This window comes from Manis pentadactyla, chromosome 2 (genome assembly GCF_030020395.1).
Source record: "Manis pentadactyla isolate mManPen7 chromosome 2, mManPen7.hap1, whole genome shotgun sequence".
NCBI lineage: Eukaryota > Metazoa > Chordata > Mammalia > Pholidota > Manidae > Manis > Manis pentadactyla.
The window spans coordinates 115,131,366-115,151,525 of record NC_080020.1 but is presented as its reverse complement, the minus strand read 5'-3'; the positions used below and the strand labels follow the sequence as shown (position 1 = coordinate 115,151,525).

The window sequence follows — 20,160 nt, the reverse complement described above, 5'->3', positions numbered from 1 at the left end:
TTAATTCTTTAAGGCAGCCACTTAAAAAGGTGACATCATGTCAGTTCTCTGATAACCCAAAATGCTTGTTTGCTAGGGTTACTTCAGAGCAAAGCCAATTTGCATAGATTAATCCTCACTTTAATAAAGAAGATAAGATCTTTAATCAAAGGTGGGTTTTTTTCTGAAGCTTCGTAATTAAACCTTGCTTATGAATGTCTAAGCTTAGCCTTTGATGGGCTTATAATTAACTTTATATGTATCTTGAGGGAAACTAATTATAGATTTGAACCAGAACTTTGCATTCTCAAGCCTTGACACCAAAATTTCTGATAGATTTTGAAACAATGTATTTGATTTTGTCTTTAATCTAAAATTCACAGTGTCTTAGTTTAGATTTTTCCTCAGTTATAAAAAATTCATATTACAGAGTTATTTTAAATGGTTACCATAATACATAGTCAGAAGACCAACTAGTATAGCTAGATTTTTTTCAGTACCTGTTTTACATTTAGAGCCATAAATGGCTTATATAATAATTTTTTTTGAAACATTTAGAGAAGTTTTGTAAGCCTCTCAAAACTTCAGACACAAAAGTATAATAAAAGCTAGGCTGGCAGGATTGGGAATTAAAGAATCCTCTCTAACCACCAACTTCTTATCTTAGCCCTCACTTCCCCTGGAAGCATTAGGGGACCATCCTCTAAGAGCTCTTACAATGGTGGGCTTATCCCTTCAAAGCTCTATGTCTGCAGTTAGTTTGTTTTCTTCTGTTTCCTGGAGGACAGAGACTGTTTACTGTTGCATCCATCTGTCTGTTCAGGCATATAACTTATAAAATTGAAAGAACCCAGTGCTAAGCCTCTATTGAGCATCTAGTTTATTGAGGGTTATATGATCTTGATAATCAAATATAAAGGCATAATTTGAAAACAGTGACAACACAGGTGTAACTACCATGTGATAGAATCTGTAAAAACATTTTGAGAAGTAAAATAGATACAAAAAACAAAGTAGTTACCAAAGTGTGTAAAATAGATACCTAAACCAAAATCGATTAAGACAGATGAAGTACTGAGCAGGCTGGTTAAGGAGGTGTATGCAAGTGAAAAATGTGAATGGTTGAGAATGATGGGCTGAGTTCACACTTGAACCCTCCAGTGACCTCATGTGCCACATGCGTACCCATGATTCACTTACCGTTACTGCAACAAAAGACACCTGCACCTTACTTCAGGCCCCTGCACAGTGACTGTGGACTGGTGCTTCTCAAAATACTGGGCAGATGGAGCGCCAGGAGATGGAAGCAAAATGTAGACTCTCATTCTGTAAATCTGAGCTATATTCTGAGTTAGCTCTAACAAACTCCCAGGTGATGCTGAGGAGCACACTTTGGAGAAAGCTCTCACTTCCTTTTCTGACTCACCTTACTCAATACTGCCTTAAAAAAAAAAAAAAAAGTCGAGTAATATATAAAAGGCTTATAAAGAAACCAGCTTCTGCCCTTTTGACCTTCATCTGATTTCCACTCCCCCAGGCAACCACTTTTAGCCATGCTGATATATGTGTCTGTTCCTATTTGTAAACATTGCTGCTTTTTCTTGATTCATCACATTTAGAAACACTACTGACTTCCTGTTTCAGAAAATGGGATTTTAGTTCACACCCCTTCATTTCCTCCCTCCATCCTGGTATCATATCTCAACTTTTTGTTAAAACCGGATTAGGTGTTACTGTTACTATCCATAGAAACTATTCTCTAGTAAGCCAAAGAGTATTCTATGATTACATTTTTTCTAGGACTTGCTTGTTTTATTGGAGTTAATAGTTACCTCTTTTTAAATGTTTTCTTTGAATATCTGACTTGAACAGCTGTATTTTATACCTTTCATTACAGTTTTCCCAAAAGTCAAATCTCTTTCCAGCTTTATTAAGATACTATTAATATGTAATATTTGTAAGTTTAAGGTATACATTGTGATGATTTGACACACATATATTGTGAAATGATTACCAAAATTGGGTTAATTCCTCCATCCCCTCACACAGTGACCATCTACAAGTTGAATTGGACAATTCATTAGTTCCATTTATCTTCCGGACAATTCCCTTCTAGAGTTTTCTGTCTCCTGCTCTAGTCTGGGCTCATGGCAGCCCTTGCCTGTGTCAACCCCCACCCCCCTTCCATGTTTGATCCTCTTCCCTGGATACCATGTCCTCCTTTTTCTTGGTTTACTACTTCATACTGGTGGACAGGACTTCTCAGTTGCTTTTCAAGGAAGAATTCATGGGGTTAGTTTTAGAATTCAAGAACTTTTTTTTCTCAGAATTTGAACACATTGCTCCCATTTTCATTTGCCTTCTAGTGTTTCTATAAGGAATCTTGATGCTTGTCATTTTTTCCTCTAAAAAGTTTAGATGTCTTTTCTTTAGCCTTATTCTAAAGTTTCATGATGATGGTGTAGGTCTTTTGCTTTCCATCAGGAATTGTCTAACTTCTTGCTTTCTAACCTCAGATTTTGTTGAGGAAGTCAGTGTGTCCGCTTTAAGATGCTCTGCTTCCCAGATTTTTTTTTTTTTTTCACTAGAAGCACTCCTGAGATAGATCTGGCCAATGAGATAAGAGTGGAAGTCCTAGGGTGGCGCTTCTTGGAAAGCTAAAGGGAAAAAACTTTGCTCTTTCCCCAACCATCTTGTCAATTCTTTCTTCCTCTTTTTGTTTGGAAGGCAATCTGGCAGCCATTTGCATCTACATGGTGACTATGAGAATGGAAACCACAAGTTAATGTCAGAGATCAGAATGATGGAGCTTCATCATTGACAGGGTAGTGGTTCTGCTGAACCTGTCAATGCCAAACCCTCGTGTGAAAGAAACACCCATTTGATTAAATTACTGTAGTCACATTTCTGGTGCATTTTAGCCAAAGTAATCCCCACCACTTATGCTTTATCAAAGATGGACAGTTATTTAAGTCTTGTTTCAAGGTAGTTTTTGAGATAACGGGTGAAAGTTCTCTGCCATTTCTATCTGCTTTTGGATCTCTTAGAAAAGTCTATAGTCTTTCAATTCCTTTTATTCTGCTCCCCACATTCCCAGGCTGCCTTTTTGCTTCTCTTCTTCACTAAGTGTCGTCTTCAGTCTTGGGTCTGATCACTCAAATTCCTCACTCACCAATACTAAACTTTATGCATCCTTGTTCTGCTTGACCAGTTGGACAAACACTCAACCTTTCTCCAATCCTAGAGCCAAGAGTCTGAGCACTGTTAGAAAAAAAAGTAAGAACTGGTACCACTTACAATTCATGATCTCCAACTTAAGATGCACAATTATTATCTCTGTGTAATTTATTTATCCAGTCCCTTGGTAACTATCACTACTTTTCTTCAAATCTACATCTCCCAGATTTAATCTGAGCCTATCAAAAACATATGACTATGTATTTTCAAATTTCACGTTTTCAAATGTCCCTCACTCTCAGCTGACTACTAGCTCTCTTACTACTTCATTAAATCTAGAAACCTATATTGGTGCTTCCCTCCTTCCCTCCAGTGCGGTCCTCTTGCTCCTTTTAAGGCAAACCATTCTATTGGAGCTCTTGGTCCCATGGGTGAGAGTGTGGAATAGAGGTAAAGGTATGAGCTTTGGAGTCAGACATTGGGTTAATATACTAGTTCTGTCACTTCCCAGTTAGGTAAATTTATTTCTCTGAGCCTCATTTCTTATCTGTAAAATGTAGATAATGCCTCTTTCATAGAATTGTTATGAGGAGTTGATGAGTTTTATATGTAGTATAAGAAATGTAATGTTATTCTCATCTGCTTCTTCTCTCCAAGTTATCCCTTCTATATCATCTTCTCTCCTAATTGCCGATGCCTCTCAGCCCAAAGCACTGTCCTGTATTCCACTGTATTCTGTGTCATTGTGTATTCTGACTTCTGCTCCCTCCACATCATTCAAGTGGTGCTTGCCAAAGACCAAAGATTCTCTGTTGTGCTTGACATCTTTCTCTGAAGGAGAATGGGGTGGGGGTGGGGGTGGGGAACCCTTGTGATTCAGCTATGGAACTAATGCTGTTTAGGGCAATGAGCAAGGCAGACAAGATCCTTGTCCTCATGGAGTTGGCAATCTTGCAAGAGAGGAAGAAATCAAATATTTACAATCCTTGTGCATATTGTAAAGGTGGAAGCATTGGAAAAATGGAAGTCTGTATGGTCAGCAGAGTTGTGGAAGGCAATCAAGAATGAAAGTGAATGACATTAGGGACTGTGGAGAAAAGATGAAGAAATTGAGAGAAGAGGTATTAAGAAAGGAGAAGCAACTGGATGTGGGAGGGGACAGAATGGGAGAAACTGTGTGGAATAGGAGGTGGGGCTTCTGTGGAATTGAGGGTGGAATAGCCAAGGGACAGAATCAAGAATGGAGTAACTGAGAGATTGTGCCATCTAGGAGTGATAGATAATTAGATCTAAATTCACAGTGGCCTGTTTGAAGTGACATTTGTGTGTTGACTTTGAAAATATGAAATCATGTGCTTTCTATAGACTCTTAAAGATACCCAACTTGGGAGGGATGTAGGTACACAAGTTTCTTCAACTGGTATGACTTCTTGGCATTCTCAGTATCTCAGAGTAATCTCCAATGATGCCAGAACTCCTTTTACCAAAGGGGACTCTCCTCAGGCTACCAGTGTGAGGAATTTACTCTGGGAACACCTGATCTAGATATGCAGTCATGAAAAATTAAAGGCTATTTTAATTCCAGGCAGCAGAGAGCAGTCTTGCCCTCCTTATCCATATTGATATAGCATCTGACAAAGCTGGGGAAAATGAGTTAAAATAACCTCAGTGCCAGCTGGAACGTCAAAGGGAGCTTTTCTGTTTCCTCCATGGTTCTGCCCCAAGTTAATCTTCATTATTGCAGAAAATTAGCCTTTTAAAATTTGTTTGAATGAGGTGTCCATCAATGCCAAAAAAAAACCTCAGGTGGAAACAGCATTCTGAGCTGTCTACTTGCTGGGGAAGGGGAATGAAATCAAGCAGCATTACTTGTTTATCTTTACATCTTGATGTAGGATCTTGCACTGGTTATTCTTAGCTGTTCCTCATTATGACCCATAATGGAAAGAACCTGAGAAGAGCCTGAAAGCTGCCTCTCCTGTCCTGAGGAAGGGTGGTGAGAGGCAGATGGAGCACAGGCCTGGAAGAATGGTTTGTAAGCAGGGAGAAGAAAACTCTCCTGAAGAAGAAAGGCCGGTTAAGGGTGGTGTCAGGAACAAAGCTTTAACAGAGTTCTGTATTTTAACAAGCTGCTCACTGAACTTCTTTTGCCCAGTGAACTTTGGAAACCACTGTTTTCAGGTCCCTATAGTCGTGGGTGATTGACTGTCTTGAAAGATGAATCCCAGATCTCTACAAATACCAACATCATGGTAGTGAAATGCGGAGGGTAGAACATGTTCTGTATTTATATGTATTTACTATCATAAATCAAATACAAATTCATTTAGTAAAACTAGAAAATGTAAATAAGGAATAAAAGCCTCATAATTTTACAGCCTGGATAAATACTATTAGACTTTTTTATATATCCTTCCATGCTGTTAAACTCATAAATAGGATTATGTACTGTATACAGTTTAATTCTCTGATTCTTCACTTTCAGTTTACATCCCAAACATCATTTGAATGTCTTATAGAATTGGTCAATAGATGACTGTAACATATAAATTTAATCAAATTCTTATACTTGAACAATTTATCTTTCCTGACTTCCAAAATTATATATAGGGATTTTGAACCAATTTGTAATACAGTCTTATATTCTCCTTTTAGATGTTAAAAAGTTTCTTTTTTTCCTAATTCCCTATCCATAAATATTCTACATGAACGATGGTTATTTTTCCTCTCTGTATCTTTCTCCAAGTTTTTACAGTTATACACAACCCTCCATGCACTTACATAGAGTTTTTAAAAATATTTTTTAAAAAACAAAAAGCATAATAGGATATACATCTAGCTTTTCTTGCCTAACAATATACAATGCCAGAATCTCCAGGTCAATGTGTGGGATCTAACTTGTCCTTTTAAAAAGCTTATAAAATTTCATCTTACGGCTTTATCACAGCTTATTCAGACTCTCTTATTGATGAAAACTTCCAGCTGTAATTGTTTGCTTTGTTGCTTTTTACAGCATAACTATGCTGCAAATAGCATCTTTTATATATGTTACTATGTATTAGTCCTCTTCTACAGAATAGTTTCTGGGAAGTGGGATTGCAAGGTCAAAGGATCTTTATGCTGTCATTGTTATGGACTCTATTACTTGCCTCAAATCTGAGACTTCTGTTCCACAGGCTTACGAATGCAAGACATCACCTCCCTAACAAAGAAACAAAGACAAATTTGCCTGTCTGAAGGGTGAGAAGTGCTAAATCACAATGCGATGACATTGTTTTTCCTTGTACTATGATATAAACCCGTTGAATGGCAGAAAAACATGCATTACTTCGAGTTTGAAGACGAGATGGCTGTACTTGAGTCTGATGAAGTTTCAGATGGGTTTGCTGTCAGGCAGAGCAGCAGTTGATAGTGAGGTGCCTCAGGTCTTGTCCCCACCCGGCTGTGACCTCAGAGGATGGAGGGAAAGTCGAAAGTCGGGCCTCCCGTCCTACCACCCTGCACATCCGGCACAGCCTGCTTGGCTTCAGGCGGCTCCTGCATTGTGGTCAAACTTGACTGGAAAGGGAGTAGGGCAGCCAAACCAGCCCAGCTTATTTTCAGCTGAAGCCAGAAAATACAAAATGGCACCAAACTATTTATGATACTTGGTATTACTGTTGGAGTAAGTGATGGAAAGGAAACACAATTTTCTATGGCATTATTCCCTGAAGGGCATTGGTAAAACCCTGCTGCCAGGAGAGCTTTCAGGAACATTTTAATGGATTCCTTTTAAGTTAAATGACGGTGTCATGGGATCAGAGGTTGGGGACTAGATAATAGGGATGGAACTAGCAAGGGGGAAACATAAGAATACAGTGTTTTAGAGTTTGGTAGATAAAATTCCCCTTTCTCCCTCTCTTGGGTGTGGAGCTAACAGAAAGAGAGAGAGCTAGAGAGAAACAAGCGCCCAGGAGCCCAAGAGCCAGTCATTACGTTTACCACTGCGAAAACTGTTCCCAACACCCAGCTCCATGGGTCTGTGATGACAGGGGCTAGCTGCCCCTTCTCTAGAGGGGTGGAAGTAAATTACCCCACCCAGGCCAGACAGAGCTGCAAACCCCTCTCTTGGAAAAACCTGAGGCAGGGAAGACCTGCTTCCTGGACTAGTTGGTTCACAGCAAGAGGAAGAGGACCGGGCTGATGGGGCCGACTGGCTCTTTCTCTTTCTCTCCCTCCCTTCCCTATCCTCTCCCCTGTCAGGTAACTTGTCCCCCTTAGGGACTGAGGAGTGAAGAGAGGTGAGGGGAGGCACCAGGGGATTGAGTCTAAATGCTCTGGCCAGTGAGGATGTCCATGTGAGTACTTTGGCTGCAAAACTTCAGCCCAGGTCTTTCTCTGAAATATAAGTAGGACTGAATTTTTTCTGTAGCCAATGTTTTCAAAGTGCCTATTGTTTGGCACCTGATTGCATTCACAACTGATTGCATAAAGGCCCAAGGTCTTCGTTTATGTGATCTGGGATGAGTAAATTCAATACACCAACAAAGTTGATCATCTGCTTGTGCACTAATAGAAGGAAGAGCACTTAGGTGGTGAAATCTCTGCCTGGGGCTTATCCTGGGCCATGTATAAACTGGGCGTGTGCAGGGGGTGGTCACTGAAGCAGAAGGCTGGGATCTGGGTTCCAAAACCCAGCTCTGTCCCAACTAGAAGTGGTGGACTCCCTTCCCCTCTGTGGGCTTTGGTTCCATCTTCTGCACAAATGAGGGGCTCAAATGTAGTGGTATCCATTCCACCTTAACACAGGTTTTATTTCAAATATTCAAAGGACCACTTTTCACTAATGATATGCTTATGTTAAAATAAAAAGAAAACTCAGCAAAGTGGATGTGATGATATTTCAAATAAAGAATACATGTTTGCAGGAGACACGATGGACAACTTCTGTTCTCTAGCAGGATTCCTGGTAGAAAACAACAAAAACTGCTCCAACTAGTTCAAGTGAGAGCAGTTAACTAAAGAATACTAAATATTTCACAGAACCTCTGGAAGAGACTTGGGATCAGGCGTAGAAGCTATGCAAGTGGGAAACAGCCCCAGAGTGCGGCTTTCAGCGGGGACTGCTGCAGTCTCTGAGGACATGGCAGCGAACAGCTCCTGTGCTGGGAAGAGGCTCTGCCCTTGCATTGCCACGGGGGCTGCCTCCTAAATCTGGGCATCCCTCCCCCACGAGCCACATGCCTCTCTCTTTGCTAGCTGAATTCTCATTGCACCTCCCTCTTCCCAGTGAAAACCAGTCATTTTGCTCCAGTTTCAAGGGAGGGCTTCTTCTGCCCCGAGGAGATAACAAGCATAAGGGTGTAAAGGTGGGAAGGAGTTGCCCAGATGTGGGAACGGCGCTTAAAAAGTATTGGGTGACCAAAAAGCATGACGAATGGCCACTCCCACTGCCTGTTGTCCCATAGGCAGAAATCCAGAAGACAGACCGAATGCATCAGTTAATATACTTGATTTGCATGTCCCTGCCCAAATGTCATGGACCCTCCCTATGTTAATTTGCCATCACAGTTTTTGTAATAGTTACTTAAAAAAAAATAAATTATAGGAAGTGAAAATTGTTACTGTGTTCATAGCTCTGGAAGAGAACATGATATTGTTAATCGTTGAGAATTAATTCAGTGCACAGCTAAATGGGAAGGTGGGTTGAAGAAGCTGTCTTAAAGAGGTTTTTGTGGTGGTGGGGAAAGCGGTTGGGCAGACAGGTCAGTCAGTTCTTCAGTGTTTGTTTTTCAAAAGTTAGCCCTTCTAATACATTACAAAATTACCTCAGATTCTTGTTAAAGTCCTAGGCAGATCTCTGACCTAATGAATCAATGTCGGGGAGGAAAGAATGGAATATGTTACTTTAACAAACTCCTTACATGATTTCTTCCACATACCAAAGCTTCAGAAATATTGCTTTATGTGGGGAAATACAGATACCTTGAGGGAATATTAATTAATATTTAAAATAAATTAATACAGCTGGGTAATGTTTACAATGTGTTATTTATTCTAGTCTGTTGATTTGGAATAATGTCTGCTACTTACAGTACTGTCCATAAATTCTGAAGTTAAAATGGTTTACTTTAATCAGTACATTTGAATTTCAGATGTCTAACCTTTCCTAGCAGTTAGTCTGCATTTGTTCTAAGTCGATGGTCACGATCCAGGCACAGCTGCTTACCTAAGCCCCTAAATCACTGTCATTGGTAACAGAACTGGAAATAGGGCTTGTTTTTCCTCTCCTGCTGGGCTTCAGCCTCTAATTGGCATTTATTTTTTGAAATGTAAAAGTCATCCTCCTTAGAGGGAAATATTCCACCAACTTTCCCATTAGCTAAAGTTTTGAAGCCAGTTTTTCCCAAACTCAGTATGATTCAGAAAAACCTGAAGGGCTCGTAGAGTCTGTAAGGCCTCTGCTCTAGGCCTGGGATGTGGGTGGGGTGTGCACACTGGGCATTCACTCCAGAGGATGCAGGTGCAGGAACCACCCATTAAACTACTCGAATGGCCCAAGCTGTAATTATCCTTTATGCACACCTTGAGTAAATTATTAATATTTAAAGTTTTTAATGTCACAAATGAGCTTTCTATGTCCTTTCATATGCATCAATCCCATGAGGTTTGATTAACAAGTTTCAAACAACTCTCAACTATACTTTCTTACTGATGAAGTTGCAGAGACCAGTAGCAAGCAATTTCTACCCTGCATTAGTCTATACAGTACACTTGGGATAGCATTCTTCTGCATGTTTTTAACTAATCCTCACAATAACTCTATGAGGACAATATTACTATTACACAACTAGTGAAGGTAACTAATATGTCAGAGTTTTGGGACCCAGGTTTTGAGACTCCAAGGCTCCTGCTCATACCATATTGTGGAGGGAAGGAGGGATATACCAGGTAGATTTCCCTCATCTTGGAGACCCACCGTGGAGTTAGCTATTGATCAGTAGGCTATGGTGTGGGGAAGTTGGGGTTCCTGTGGCCAGGACCCTCACTGAAATTAAACCACCGATGATGTAACTGGCCTGTTGCTAGGCTACCACTTCCACACCTTTAGGCAATAAGCAATTATTGTGCTATATACAGAGCTCAGCCCAGTGCTCTGCGCAGAGGTAGAGATGCTAGTGTTCGACATACTGATGGGAGAACAAGCCAGGTAATAAACCCTTTCACCCCAAAGAACGTTTTGCTGTCAATTTCTTTGGTCACATTGAATCCATAGCGTACTTGCCCAGGGCTGAAACCCATTGGCAAGACATGTGGAAACCAGCAAATGATATGGGATAGATAAGGGAATGGAATGGGACTAGAGTAGGCTGGGATGATCTGTGTCATCCAAGATCAGTTAAAGGTATAAGTAAAATTAACCTTTTACTGGTGGGGTCCCAGCCCCTAGTCCCGGGGGGGAGGGGAGGACCGAGACTGAAGAGGTCCTTGTTACTCCATATTGGTTATATTCTTCAACCAGAAGGTAAGAAGTAAAGCATGTAAAGGATTTCCATTTGTTCTGTAAACCAAGTGGCTGGTATGGACAGTGGATTGTAGCTAGCAGAACAATGGAGCTAATTAACCAAATACAGTTGAAAGAGATGCTTGACCCAGTTCTCCAGCTGAGTGATTATGTCATTTAGAAGGGAGGCTTGGCTTCTAATAAGTCTTTATTTCTAGAAAGTTCCCCTTTTAAAGTAAAATATTTTCATGGAAAGAGTATAAAATATTACCAACACTTTGTTATTCTTTGGACTAAATAAGACTTTAAGAATTTGGGAAACATCTTCTCCATGATAAAGCAGATAAAGAGGTGAGATGGTATATTTCCTGATTTGTCTTATCGAAAGGAGTCTGGCTTAGAAAGAGGTGATGCTGTTAAAGCTGTTCCTGCCAAATGCAGGGAGGTGGGAAGAAATAAAGATGAGGGTAAGGAGTGTATGTGTTTCCCCACTCTGGGTGGCTAACTTCCTCACAAATTCCCTGATCCAGGCTGACTCCATAGAGAGCAAGAGTTGGCTTCAGGTTAGCTGTACGTAATGGGGCTATCTCATTTAGTGCAGGCTCTCAGCTGATTAGGTGTAGACTTGGATGAGAATGAGGTTTGAAATTGGGTTACAGGTGTCCATTTAAAGTACTGCATCTGTAATTTCTCCCTCTGTGTTCTCTGCACAGGCTTTTCTCCAGGACCTAGTTTCAAGCCTAGGCCTGGAGTTCCATTCGGAGGTACTCCCTCCCCATTTCAAACCACAGCAAAAAAGAATGTAATAGTTTAGCCTAAAATACAGTGTGGTTATATTATTCACTTACTTAAAATTCCCTTTAAGGACTCCCTACTACTCTTAGGCTAAAGTAAAAACCCCTTAACAAGAGGGGCAAGGCACTTTTTAGCCCTACCCTTGACAGTAGGCAGAATGATGTCCCACCCCCAAAACCGTTCCTGTCCTAAGAACCAGAACTACCTGGAAGTATGTTCTCGTGGTCGATGGGAATTGAGACTGCAGGTGGAACTGAGATAGCTATTCAGCTGATGCTAAAACGGGGAGATCATCCTGGATTATCCAGGTGGGTCCAGCGTAATCACAAGGGTCATTAAAAGCTGAAGCCGGAGGTGAAAAAGTGATCGATGTGAGAGGAGCATGATCAGCTCTTTCTGGCTTTGAAGTTGGGAAAGGGAACCCTGAGCTAAGGAAGCTGCTGACTAGAAACTGGAAGAAGCAAGGAAATTTTTCTCAGTAGCCTCCAGAAGGGACACAGCTCTGCCAACACCATGATTTTATCCCAGTGCAACCTGTGCGGGACTTCCGCAGAACTGTAAGCTGGAAGTGGGTATGCTTTTACCCACCAGGTCTGTAGCAGCTTGTTGGAGGACTTAAGCTCAGTTTCCAAACAGGAAAGTTAGGAGCATCCTCCACTTCTGTCTCTTTCTCCTTTGGGCTCTCCATCATCAGGTTCAGCTCTGTCAACATACCGTGAGGTGAGGAGTTGTGTCAACATATGGTGAGGTGAGAAAAAGAGCTTATCGCACAGTCTTCCCATTGCTACATGGAAGAGTTATCAGAAAAAGGACTCATTCCAGAATGCCTGTTATACCCAGCAGTCCTGTAGGCAAAGGTTAGATCTGTCCATTTATATTTGCTCGCTATATATTGCCCTTTGGAATTAGAAGGACTGGGTATGTGTCCCAGTTGGAAATGCCTCATATAGGCTGACTGTGGTCAGCACTGGTGTAGTAGAGCAGCCCAGCTGAAGAGGATGAAGCAAAAGGGAAACAAGATGTGTTTTTGTTTTGTTTTTGTAACAGGTTTAGTAACAGCCCTTTGCCAACAGCTGCAGAAAGGTTTCCAACATGGTGGAAGGACTGGAAAGTATCAGTGGCTTTCAGCTGCCTTCCACTTCTGATGCACCAGCAAGGATTGTCTTTCCCAAGACAGTGGATGGAGCTCGATAGTCAACCTCTGCCTGACTCAGTATGAGTTTGCGTCTGGTGAGTTGAAATCAAAAGCATTCACCAGATTTGTTGTTACACAGAGTAAACTTTACCTGCAGCAAATAAGGAGACCACAGGGAATCACTTCCAAAGCCGAAGCTCCCTGAGCAAGGGAAAGCAAGTCTGTTTTAGGGACAAGAAAATGGGTATTAACAAGGGAAAGTTCTGCCGTTAAGTGGAGAGACAGGTTGGGGGAGTCAGCAGAGGTGCATCAGCTGATCATGCTTCTGACAACATCATTGTGCCTGCATTTGTGCTGTCCTCTGCAGTGGTGACTTTACTATGATGATGAGGTGAGGGGTCCCTCTGGGGCATCTCTGGGTGGTCTGTGCAAGTACTGCTCCTGAGGTTAGGCTCAAACCAGTTCAGTGAAAACTGCCATTGATATTTTGATAGGGATTGCATCAAATCTGTAGATAGTTTGGGGTAGTATGGTCATTTTTACAATATTAATTCATCTTATCCAGAAGCATAAAATAGCCTTCCATTTATCTGTGTCATTGTCAATTTCTTTCACTAATGTCTTTTAGATTTCAGAGTACACATCTTTCACATCCTTGTTGATTTCTAGGTATTTTACTCTTTTTGATGCAATTTAAGTGGGATTGACTTCTTAATTTCTCTTTTGGTTTGTTCATTATTTGTTTATGGAAATGCAACAGATTTCTATATGTTGATTTTGTGTCCTGTAACTTCACTGAATTCATTTATTAGTTCTAATAGTTTTATGGTGGAGTCTTTAGGGTTTTCTATACATAGTATCACGTCATCTGCAAATAGTGATGATATTCTCCTTCCTTACCAATTTGGATGCCTTTAATTTCTTTTCCTTTACCTGATTGCTGTGGCTAGGACTTACAGTGCTATGTTGAAGAAAAGTGGTAAGAGTGGACATACTTGTCTTGTTCCTGATCTTAAAGGAAAAGCTTTCAGCTTTTCACCATTGAGTATGTTGTTAGCTGTGGGTCTGTCATAGATGACCTTTATTATGTTGAGGTATGTTCCCTCTATACCCACTTTGTTGAGAGATTTCAGCTTGAATGGATGTTAAATTCTATCAAGTCTTTTTTCAGCATCTATTGAGATGATCTTATGGTTTTAAACTTTCCTTTTGTTGATGTGGTGTATCACATTGATTTGTGGATATTGTACCATCCTTGCAACTCTGGAATAAATCCTACTTGGTCGTGATGAAAGATCCTTTTGATGTATTTTTGGATTTGGTTTGCCAGTATTTTGTTGACAATTTTTGCATCTATGTTCATCAGGGATGTTGGTCTATACTTTTCTTTCTTTGTAGTGTTTTTGGTTTTGGTATCAGAGTAATACTGGCCTCAGAATGAGTTTGGGAGTATTTCTTCTTCAATTTTTTGGAATAGTTTGAGAAGAATAGGTATTAGTTCTTCTCTAAATGTTTGTTAGAATTCTGTGAAGCCATCTGGTCCTGTACTTTTCTTTGGACTTTTTTGACTGGGGCTTCCATTTCATGCTAGTAATCTTTATATTCAGATTTTCTATTTCTTCCTGGTTCATTCTTTGGAGATTGCATGTTTCTAGAAATTTGTGCATTTCTCCTAGGTTGTCCAATTTTTTGGCATATATTTTGTCATAGAATCTCATATTTGTGTTTCTGTGGTGTCAGTTGCAACTTCTCCTTTTTGAATTCTGATTTTATGTGGTGTTCTGTTTTTTTTCTTGAGTTTAGCTAAAAATCTAACAATTTTTAAAATGTTTTCAAAGAACCAGCTCTTAGTTTCATTGATCCTTTGTTTTTTAAAGTCTCTATTTCATTTACGTCTGTTCTTATCTATCTTACTTCCCTTCTTCTACTAAGTTTAGGCTTTGTTTGTTTTTCCTTTTCTAGTTCCTTTAGGTGTAGGGTTAGATTTTTTTGAGATTGTTCATTTTTATTGAGGTAGGCTGCATTGCTATAAACGTCCTTCTTATAACTGCTTTTCTGGCATCCAAAAGATTTTGAACAGCTGTGTCTTTCTATATTCATTATTTAAGTATTTTTTTATTTCCCCTTTAATTTCTTTGTTGAACTACTGGTTGTTTAGTAGATGCTGTTTAGCCTCCACATGTGCGTGCTTTTTCCAGTTTCTTTTTTCCTGTAATTGATTTCTAGTTTCATACTGTTGTGGTCAGAAAAGATGGTTGGTATGATTTTAATCTTTCTAATTTTATTGAGACTTGTTTTGTGGCATAATATGTTCTATATACTGGATAATGTTCCATGTGCACTTGAAAAGAATATGTATTCAGCTGTTTTGGGATGTAATGTTTGTATATATCTATTATGTCCACTTGGTCTAACATGTATGATCTATCAGTTGATGTAAGTGGAGTGTGAAAATCCTCTACTTAGTGTATTGCTGTCAACTTCTCCCTTTATGTCTGTTAATATTTGCTGTATGTATTTAGGTGCTCCTATGCTGGGTGTATAGATATATACAATTATTTTATCTTTTTTGCTGGATTGAGCCCTTAATCATTATATAATGTCTTTGCTGTTATAGTCTTTGTTTTAAAGTCCATTTTGACTGATATAACTACTCCAGCTTTTCCCTCCATTTCTTTTGCATAGAATATCTTTTCCTTTCCTTTTATTTTCAGTCTGTATGGGTATCTTTAGGACTTTAGTGAGTCTCTTATAGACAGCATAGAGATGAGTCTTTTTTAATGCATTCAGTCACTCTATCTTTTGACTGGAGCATTTAATCTATTTACATTTAAAGTGATTATTGATAGGTATGTACTGACTGCCATTTTGTTAAATGTTTTTTGGTTGTTTTGTCATTCTTCTCTGACCCTTTCCTTTCTTGCTCTCTTTCCTTGTGCATGATGACTTTCTTTAGTGTTATAATTGCATGCTCTCTATTTTTTGTGTATCTACTATAGGTTGTTGGTTTGTGGTTACTGTGTAGTTTACATGTTATATCTTACATATCTAGCAGTCTATGTTAAGTTGGTAGTTGCTTAAGTTCTAATGCATTCTAACAAGACTACATTTTTTACTCCCCCTTTACATTTTATATTCTGATGTATTATTTACATCTTTCATTTATTCCCTTTCCCCCCTCATTTATTGATTCCCTTAACTAATTTTAGAAATGATTGGTTTTGCTACTTTTGACTTTTAACCTTCATACTAGCTCTTAAGTGACTGATCTACTACCTTTGCTATATATTTGCTCTACCAGTGAAATTTTTTCTTTTTATAATTTTCTTCTAGTTATGGCCTTTTCTTTTCCTCTGAAGTGTCTTTAACCTTTCTTGTAAAGCATTTTAGTGGTGGTGAGCTCCTTTAACTTATGCTTATCTGAGAAGCTCTTTATCTCATCATCGTTTCTGAGTGATAAACCTGCTGGGTAGTTTTCTTGGTTGTAAGTTTCTTTCATTTTAGCACTTTGAATGTCATGCCACTCCTTTCTGGCCTATGTTTCTGCTGAAAAATCAGTTGAGAGCCTTATGGGATTTTCCTTGTATGTAACTTGATGCTTTTCTCTAGCTGCTTTTAAGATTCTTTCTTTGTCCTTGGTCTTTGACATTTTAATTCTTATGTCTTGGTGTGGACTTCCTTGGGTTCATCTTGTTGGAAACTCTCTGTGATTCCTGGATTTGGATATCTGTTTGCTTCCCCAGGTTAAGGCTGTTTTCACTTATTTCTTCAAATAAGCTTTCCACCCCTTCTCTCCCTTCTCCTTCTGGGACTCCCATAATGCAAATGTTAGGGTGTTTGATGTTGTCCTAGAGGTTCTTAGCCTATCCTCATTTCTTTTCATGCTTTTTTTTTTTTGGCTGCTTAGCTTGAGTGTTTTCCATTACTCTGTATTCCAAGTTGCTGATCCATTCTTTTGCATCCTTTAGTCTGCTGTTGATCTCTGTAGTGTATTTATTTCATTTATCATGTTCTTAATCTCTGATTGGTTATTTTTTATATTTTCTATCAATCTCCTTTTTGAAATCCTCTCTGAGCTCACCCATTCTTCTTTCATGTCTGGTAAACATCTTTATAACAATTACTTTGAACACTTTATCAAGTAGATTGTTTAAGTCTGTTTCATGTAATTATTTTTCTGAAGTTTTGTCTTGTTTTTTGTTTGAAGAATGTTTCCATCTCCTTACTTTGCTTGACTTTGTGTCTGGGGATTAAGTGAAATGGCTACTTCTCCCAGTCTTGAAAGTATTTACTTGTGTAGGAACATCCTCGGGTAGACTGCAAGTTTCTTGGTTTTGGCTGGATGACTGGTTGGGGACAGTCTAGGGGTCTTCCATGTTGGTGCTGGCCAGGGCCAAATTGGTGGGTTGGCTAGTGGCAAGAGGTATGATCTGGGGGTCTCATGGGTGGGTGCTGGCCAGTGCCATGTTTATAGGGCATCCAGGGATGGAAGGTTGTGGTCCACAGGTCTCTCAGGTAGGCTTATGATCACTGGGGTCAGAAGAGGTGTGCACAAGTTCATCTATATGAGCTCTGCACTGATACCACCTTGTGGGGCTGATGGGGCTCTGGCAGTTGCATTTGGGTGCAGGTAGGAGCCAGGAGGTTGCCTCAGTTATGTCTGGAGCTAGTGTGTACACTCATATCCTGTTTCAATATACATTATCATTGTGCAGGGGTAACCTAATTAATGGTACTTCCCAGTACCTCCAGTCCTGGAAAGAATTCTAGAAGTTCCCCCATTTTTAGGGGGTGCTTTAGTTCTGAAAACTGGCTTCCTTCACTTATATTGTAGTTGCCCTTTAAACCATGGTCTTATTTCTGTGCTCCAGGGCAAGTGAATCTGTGCTCCAGTCCCTCAGTAATATCCCTCCCTGCTGCAGGGCCATTTTGAGGTTGCCACCATTACTGTTGTCTGTCTCTCCTGCTGTTTTTTACAGTCTTTCTATTCCCTCATTGTGCAGCAGGTGTTCACTCAGACCTCAGTTCTTAGGAATTGCCCCATATGTAGGTATAGATCTGTGTGTACATGGGAAGAGGGGGGGTTCAGGTTCTTTCTTCGCTGCCATCTTGGACCTTCCTTTCTGCCTTGCAGTGGCTTTTAATCATAACCACAATTATTTGGCACTTTTTATGTTGAGAAGTAGGTATATGTCCTCTCCCCTTTATTATGGGAAGAGCCTCCAGTGTTGCGAGCTCAAGTCCAGTTTGTGCAAAAGTGACTGGATGTTTTAAAGGGAGAATGAGAGCAGGAAGGGGGAGCAAGTGGGGGGCTCAAGCAGAGTCAGGAAGTGAGAAATTACTAAAATCTGGTCCATGTCAGTGTGATTAGGTCATCTGTGTTTGCTAACTGGCATTTGTCAGGCTTCTACCCTTTCACAGAGAATGAGATACAGGTGCCTTATCTTTCCTGATGATTACATTTCAAAGGCATGGCTTTAGGCCCTTGAGAAAGACAGTTCTGGGTCGTAGGAGAAACATATATATCTCAAAGGGACAGAGAAAAGATTTACAATAGTACATTTTTAATAAATGTTCTAAGAAAAGGGAGATCAGGGGCCTATCCAATGTTGGCTGGAACAAATGCTGAATTCTTTTGGCTTGCTGTGCTTTTCTAGACAGGAACTCAGTGAGGGCTGGGTCATCCCAGGGACACAGCCTTAAGCTGATAGAATCCATGCTGGAGTTTGGCCAAGTCCCTTAGTGCAGGGGTTTGATGGAGCTGTTCATGCCAAGGCTTTCAATTCTCAACCTCATGAAGCAGAGACAAGCCATCCCTCTCTGTGCTATCTGAATCCCTGACCTGAAAGAACGACCTGTGGTTGTTCTTCCACCTTTATGTTTGGGAGTTTGGGATGCAGCAATAATAACTGGAACATTGTAGTTTATCTCCTCTGGTAGGAACGGCCCCACAGCCTCCAGCCTCTGACCAGTATGAACAAACCTTGTGTCTTGGCTGTATTGCTCATTCTATTCTTAGAGACATGGTCTGAAGAACACAGCAACTGGCCACCACGGATTGAATCTGGAAGGGTTACCACTGTTTCACTTGGCATCTTACCCATGATTAGCTCTAGGGGAGCATAGGGTGATGGGGGAGGGGTGGGGTAGAAAAAGCAAGTTAGCAGCTATCAAAGCTTTATTGACCATGCCAGGAAAAATGGGATTAGCAAATAAAGAGCCTTTGTGGGGATTGGATTGAGGAACTGGGTATCAGGAGAGGGGCATAGGGGATGTCCAGTGGGATTTTCCCAGTGGTCAGATTCATCATGTCAGAGAATATCAGAGCAGGTCTGATTTCAGAGTATCAAATCTGCCCTTTAGCATTTCCACCAAAGAACCTGTAAGGCAGGGGAGAGACCCAGGGGTTTGATTGAAGTGGCCCCCACGCGACTGAGGAAATGCCCTTGAAGTTTCCTATTTTACTTAAAAATTTATACTCTGTATTCTACAATATGTATTTTATATAAAAAATGTTTCCCTTCTCCCAATCTTGAATCTGATCAATGATTCCAAAGCTGCATCATGTTCTCCCTGTCGTTTTAACATGTCATGGACACTTGGACTTAGTCGAACACCCTTGTTTCACATGTAGAGTCATCCATGCATCCATTTGTTCAGCTTGATCAGACATCTTTTCCATGCCAGGTATGTTATTAAGAACTGGGAGATAATGATGAATAAGAACTGTCTCTTACCATAAGGGACCTGATCATACATTGGGAGACAGAAATGTAAATGAATGATTGCCCAAGGCTTGCCCACTACTTGACACTAGTGGAACAGGACATCTAGTTCTTGTGCCTCCACTTTAGTCTGCTTGTTGCCTAGTATACTGCCTCTTCTTCAAGCACTGGATGACCTCAGAAAGAGGATGAACATCAGACATTAGTAAAGTGGAAATACTGACCTCCTTAGTTTCAGCCCCTGCATCCTTCATGAGAAGTTATTTCACAGGACACATGATGTTACCAAATACTATTTGTTATTGAGAGTTACTTGAATGTTTCAGGTGCTTTTAATTAATTGTTGATTACTAGCTATGATGGTTAGTTTAGTTCTGCGTGTTGGTTCTGAATGGATTACCAAGTTCAGCTTCCAGAATAATCTTCCATCTCTCAGTTGCTAAAAGACCTTCATGTGTCCTCACCCCCACCTCCACCCCAGCAACTTAACTTGGCATCAAAACATTTTATTGAGCACATACTATTTGCCAGGCAGTGGGCTGGGATCCAGAAATAGAAATTCCAAGTAATATTTTCCCTCTCCTTTAAAGGGCTGAGACTAAGGAAGCAGTGTGTTGATAAACCTATTGTGAGTAGGTCCTTGCTAGCCTGGAATTAAGAATACCATGTTAGTGATGCTTGAGTTGCTTTTGCCCTGGTTCTGCTCCTACTTGCTCTGAGAGAATTCCGGTCCTTGCAAATTTCTTCCCCATAGTTTTGGGAGCAATAAGAGAATGTTTCCGGTGGACCAGTTCTCTTAATGCCTTTCCTTCATTGCCTCATTGTCTTCCTGTTCAGCCACAGCTGGCAATAGAGATGTTTCCCTG

The 20,160-nt window shown here is 40.3% G+C and overlaps 1 long non-coding RNA gene across 1 annotated transcript in view; it reads left to right on the top strand.

Annotated features, from left to right (window-relative positions):
• The first annotated feature begins 12,858 nt into the window (after positions 1–12,858).
• The window catches only part of LOC130682003 (uncharacterized), a 38,081-nt gene continuing 30,779 nt past the window's right edge, over positions 12,859–20,160 (top strand). Inside the window, exon 1 of the long non-coding RNA XR_008995297.1 lies at positions 12,859–12,960. This is a non-coding gene — a long non-coding RNA (uncharacterized LOC130682003). The remainder of the gene's footprint in view (positions 12,961–20,160) is intronic.